The sequence below is a fragment of the Colobus angolensis genome, unplaced genomic scaffold (genome assembly GCF_000951035.1).
Source record: "Colobus angolensis palliatus isolate OR3802 unplaced genomic scaffold, Cang.pa_1.0 Scaffold356, whole genome shotgun sequence".
Taxonomy (NCBI): Eukaryota; Metazoa; Chordata; class Mammalia; order Primates; family Cercopithecidae; genus Colobus; species Colobus angolensis.
In genome coordinates, this window is record NW_012116888.1 from 602,193 (window position 1) to 608,192 (window position 6,000).

General features: G+C 40.7%; 1 long non-coding RNA gene across 1 annotated transcript in view; it reads right to left on the bottom strand.

The window, feature by feature from the left end:
- Positions 1 to 5,150: 5,150 nt before the first annotated feature.
- LOC105519644 overlaps positions 5,151 to 6,000 on the bottom strand; it is an 11,947-nt gene continuing 11,097 nt past the window's right edge. Inside the window, exon 2 of the long non-coding RNA XR_001003004.1 lies at positions 5,151 to 5,796. This is a non-coding gene — a long non-coding RNA (uncharacterized LOC105519644). The remainder of the gene's footprint in view (positions 5,797 to 6,000) is intronic.

The window sequence follows — 6,000 nt, forward strand, 5'->3', positions numbered from 1 at the left end:
ACTACTCTGAAGATACTAAAAACCAGTGAACTGTACACTTTAAAAGTGAAATGTATCTCAATAAAGCTGTTATTTTTAAAAACAGTTAAAAATATTTTTTCTCTAGATTTAAATATCTAGATTGGAGACAACTGGGGAAAATCATAATACACTATGATATAAAAATTCAAGACTCTGAAAATGGTCAGTACCCTTGTCATTCATGATGTTCTTATTTTAAGGTAATTATTCATTAAATCTTTACAAACTGATGTGCCTTAATAGAGGATTCTACTTTTTTCTATTCTGATATTGATGGCTATTAAAATAAATTAACCTGAACTATTCAGTCTTACCTCCACAGGTAGTTTCTGCTTTTTCTTTATGCTTGCCTAAAGGCTCCTGTTACAAGCTACAGATCAGAAACTGAGTCTTCTGGAAGAAACACAAAAGCCTCTATAAAAGACTATACAAGTACTCCTGATAGATGACAGTACAAAGACATTACTCATGAATGCAAACTTCTTGGGATAATATGATAATCACAAAAAAGACAATCTTCAGAATGTACCAAGTGACTGTGTCGGAATCTGTAGGATTTCTTTCCAGTCCTGGAGCAAGCGACTTAATAGAATTAGACTGCTTACCCTAAGACCAACAGAACAAAATTTCCTAGATGTTTGAAATGATTACTTGTAACCTTTTTCTGTTTATGCTTTTGTACGAATTCACACAGTCGTTTCTTCCTTACTATAGATGATAGGGTAGGATAACTGCTCTGTACTGCTGCCCTGGAAAACTTGCATGCCTCCACACAGGCCACTTAGGTAAGCCCAACGATAGGCTGACATAAGCCTTGGCAGAATGCCCTGTGTTCCTTCAGAATATGGAAAGATAGGCAGTCTTGTGAGGTGCTGCTACAAGGCTATTTCTTACCTACCTCCATATTTTGTGGGAGCCTGCTGGGAGGCAGTTTCTCATCCACCTTCCCTGGTTCCATGAGGTCTGAGATTCACCACCTTGCCCACTCCTTAGGATGTAGCTGTAGGCTAAAAAATTGCTTAGCTACAGGATGGAAACTGTTCCTCAGCAACAGAGTGCCCACCACTCATGTTACCTATCATTTGGCCCCGTTTGGTTTCAGTGTTATCCTGTGGATGAGCAGCTGACACCATGCTGATCATGCATTTGTCTACGTAATTAATAAACTGTCTGACTCTGTCAGCATGCTTGATAGATAACTGGATTGAGTCTAGGCTTTGCCCATGCCTACTGTGATCTTTTCCCTCAACCTAAATAGCACATGTATAGTTCTCTTGATTAATTGTTAAACTAACTCCCTACCTTACCCCTACCAAACTAGATATTTCTCCTCAAGGAAAATACTGTCTGCTCACACTGGGGCCATGGAAGATCCACTTGACATGAGTTTTTGTGATTTTCTGTTTATCTCAAAACTTGGCCTTGGGCATTTGTATCTTGGATGGCTTTCCGTATCTCCATTTTCTCTTTATAGTTTCATGAACAGTTCCTTTTGAAAAATTATCAGTAGTAAAATCTGATGAGTATCAATAATTTTCAAAGTGTTTTTTATCTTTATCCTTTATCCAATACATTCTTACACCTCTACAATTATTTAGTTTGCAGAAACTTAGCTTACCCCTTTTTGACTATCTACAGCCATGGCAATTTTTACTTGGTTTGTTTTACTCCTCAAGCCCATCTTAGAATTTGTCAAAGCCTCAACCCAAATATAAAATCCTTCAGAAATGAGACTTAGTACAAATATATGGTAAATATTATAAATTTTAATTAGCCTAATGGTCTCCATAGTCCTGTGACAACCTTTTCAATTTTTGCTGAACTCTATGCGCCGTATCTCTACCCAAGAGATAACTGAGAATTCCTTTCTTACTTACTTTTGTTACAAGTAATTCCTCTTTTGCTTTTAAAACTACAGGTGGCTCTCCTAATTTTTACCTCCTGAATCAACAACATATTTACTTTTATTTGCCTCATTAGAACCTAATATATACACATAACAACTCTAAGTAACAAGGTAATAATTAGATGATTTAAGAGACTTCTCATGTCTTCCAGGAGATCATGCTTACCTGGGAGTGTCCGAGAGGACATTGATCTCCCTGGATGGGGGTTACAAAACTTGAAAAAGCTATCAAAACTTGGTTAATAATGCTGACTGAAAAGATAAAGCCATAAAGCCCTAGAAGTATAACAAACTAATCTAAAATAATTAATCCAAGTGGTTACGGGTAACAGCATAGCTTTAGATTTCTTAATGGCACACCAAGAAAAAAAATAGGACATATTGCTAACATTTCCTGATGAATGTGGAGGGAAGGTTGACTAACCTATAGTCAAACTGAAAGAAAAGACAATTTGGCTAATCACAAGCGGACTCAGAAGGACCCTTGAGATCTGATTTCCTGGTCAAAGGAAGGAAATCTTTGGTCATCAACCTAAAGTGACTTCCAGTCTCTCCTTATCATCATTCTGGTTATTCTTGTCTCACAGTCTTCTAATGCCTGGTCTCCAGAGCTGTATATGCCACTGCATAGCTGTTATTTCACTGATGGTACAAAAAATTATTTTGCAATGGAAGGAAAAATGAAGGGATTCTGACATTTAGTCAGGCCAAATGCCAAGTCCTTCAGTCAGAATTCCTACAAAGGGAATAAGCCATATAGCAGTGAATGATGTAATCACCTGTTCTATTTCTACAGGACTAAGGGATGATCAAAATAGGGGAGTGAATTGTTAAAACTCTGCTAGGTTCACCAGACGCGGTGGCTCACACCTGTAATCCTAGCACTTTGGGAGGCCGAGGCAGGCGGATCACGAGGTCAGGAGATCGAGACCATCCTGGCTAACACAGTGAAATCCCATCTCTACTAAAAATACAAAAAGTTAGCCGGGCGTGGTGACGCACGCCTTTAGTCCCGGCTGCTCTGGAGGTTGAGGCAGGAGAATGGCGTGAACCTGGCAGGCGGAGCTTGCAGTGAGCCGAGATCACGCCACTGCACTCCAGCCTGGGCAACAGAGCAAGACTCCATCTCAAAAAAAAACAAAAACCAAAAACCTCTGCCAGGTTCCCAGTATGTGCACTCAAAAGTGTTGACCCTATGTCCCTTAGCTTAACAAACACTCACATCCCATCTCAGACTTCTTTGTTAAGAATGTCTGTGCTTTTGTGACATAAGCAGAAAAAATAAAATAAAATAAAATGGAGAATTTCTAGTCCCCAAGTGAACCAATTAGAACGTAATGCCTAGAATCGGCCGAGCCCAGTGGCTCACGCCTGTAATCCCAACACTTTGACAGCCAAGGCGGGCAGATTGCTTCAGGTCAGTAGTTCGAGACCAGCCTGGCCAACACGGTGAAACCCTATCTCTACTAAAAATACAAAAATTAGCCAGGCGTGGTGGCGGGTGCCTGTAGTCCCAGCTACTTGGGAAGCTGAGGCAGGAGAATCTCTTGAACCTGGGAGGCAGAGGTTGCAGTGAGCTGATATCCAACCACTGCACTCTGGCTTGGGCGGCAGAAATGAGACTCTGTCTCAAAAAAAGGAACTTAGTGCCTAGAATCCCTCCCAACATGTAATAAGCTTTATTTTCTTCTTCATCTATCTCTTCCACTTTCTGTGTGGCGAGAAATATTACTTAACCAGCAAGCAGATTGATTTAGATTTATTTATTTAAGCCCTAGTGGTATTTGTATTATTTCTTAGAAGTATTTATAAAATATTTTATTGAGGCCTGGCGTGATGGCTCATGTCTGTAATCCCAGCACTTTGGGAGGCCGAGGTGGGCGATTACCTGAGGTCAGGACTTTGAGACCAGCCTGGCCAACATGGTGAAACCCCGTCTCTACTAAAAATACAAAAAATGGCCAGGCATGGTGGGACATGCCTATAATCTCAGCTACTCAGGAGGCTGAAGCAGAAGAATTGCTTGAGTCCAGGAAACAGAGGTTGCAGTGAGCTGAGATCGTGCCACTGTACTCCAGCCTGGCCGACAGAGTGAGACTCTCGTCCAAAAAAAAAAAAGTATTTTATTGAACACTCTATAAAATATGTAAATAATCACATAATCACAGTTAAAATTCTAGAGATTAAGATGAAACTAAAACTGAGATTAGCTTACTTAGTGTATGCCAGAAACCCCTAACTAATTTTTAGATGTGAGTGGCAAATCTGGCTTTGAGCTTCAAGAAACAAAAATTAGGCCTAAGACAACAGTACTTCCAAGACAAAAACAGACCAGTTGCTCAAGAAAACCACACTTTTTTTCTGAGAGTAAGATCAGAGAGAAATTTCTCCTCTGAGTCCTCATAATGACAATATTACCTGATGTAATGGACAGTACTTGACATGACAAACACTGTCCTCAAGAGTGTCCATAAAATCAATGCAGCATTTTATTGCTTACAGAATATGCCAATTTGAGCCAAGGGCACACTACCAAAGTTCAATTAAGAAAAAACAATTATGTAAAGGAACAAAGTACTACTGTGCGAGTACACAATTGTCTGACATTCTCACTTAATCCAGAGATGAAATCCAAAATATCCGGAGTCGCAATTCTTAAAAACTATATGCATGTAAAAATTGTATGTCCTTCCAGCTAAAAAAAAAAAAAGGCCATTCATTCATTTAACATGTATTTATTCACCGCATTCTCAGTGGGGATACAATGGTAAACAAAAACAAGAAAAAGACATGGTTTCTTCTCTCATGAAGTTTTTAATCTTGGGGTAGCACAGACACCGAAGAATCACACAAATAAACATAAAATAACCACACAAGTATATGAAGTAGGTAAATGGTGCTATGAGCGCACACAACGTCATCCGTCAGGGAAGTGTGGAAGGCTTTCCCTGAGGAGGTCGTAAATAAACTGAGATGAGGAGTCTGCCTGAGAGACAGGGGATGGGGAAGGGACCTCTGCAAACAAAGGAATAGGATGAGCAAAACTTCTGTGTAGAAAAGAGTATGACACACTATAGGAACTGAGACAAGGCCAGTGTCATAAATGTGAATTACTTCAATTCCTCAGGAGTTATCTGCATGTTTGTCAGGAAATGGTGGCTACCAGGGAAGACCAGCTGGGTGACAGCATGGGATTTGGAGTTATAAGATGCTATAGGTTTTTTTTGTTTTTTTTTTTTAAATTGAATACCATTTTTTTAAGTGCTCAAATAACATTAGTCCAAACCTTTTATTGTACAGGTTTTTCAAAAGCTGGGCACAGTGGTTCATGCCTATAATACCAGCACTTTGGGAGGCTGAGGAGGGTAAACTGGTCAAGCCCAGGAGCATGAGAGTAGCCTGGGCAACACAGCAAAACCCTGTCTCTATAAAAAAATACAAAAATGAGCCAGGTGTGACGGTGCGTGGCTGTGGCTCCAGCCATTCTGGAGGCTGGGGTGGTAGAATCGCCTGAGCCTGGGAGGTCGAGGCTAGAGCAAGCTATCATTGGGCCATTGTATTTCAGCTTGGGTGACAGAGACCCTGTCTCAAAAAAAAAAAAAAAAAAGGTAAAAAGGCTTAACCATATGAAGCCAGAAAATCATATAAAGCTGGAAAATAGGTCACCCTATTTCATTTCAGGGTCCCAGATAAGTTGGTAAAGAGTGGTTCAGGGCCAGGCGCAGTGGCTCATGCCTGTAATCCCAGCACTTTGGGAGGCCGAGGCGGGCAGATCACAAGGTCAGGAGATCGAGACCATCCTGGCTAACAGGGTGAAACCCCGTCTCTACTAAAAATACAAAAAATTAGCCGGGTGTGGTGGCAGGCGCCTGTGGTCCCAGCTACTCGGGAGGCTGAGGCAGAAGAATCATTTGAACCTGGGAGGCAGAGGTTGCAGTGAGCCGAGATCATGCCACTGGACTCCAGCCTGGGCGACAGAGGGAGACTCCACCTCAAAAAAAAAGAAAGTCTAATTGCCAAATGCTGTTGAGGGGAAGGGTAAATTATACTATGTTTTTAGAAACAAATTTGTT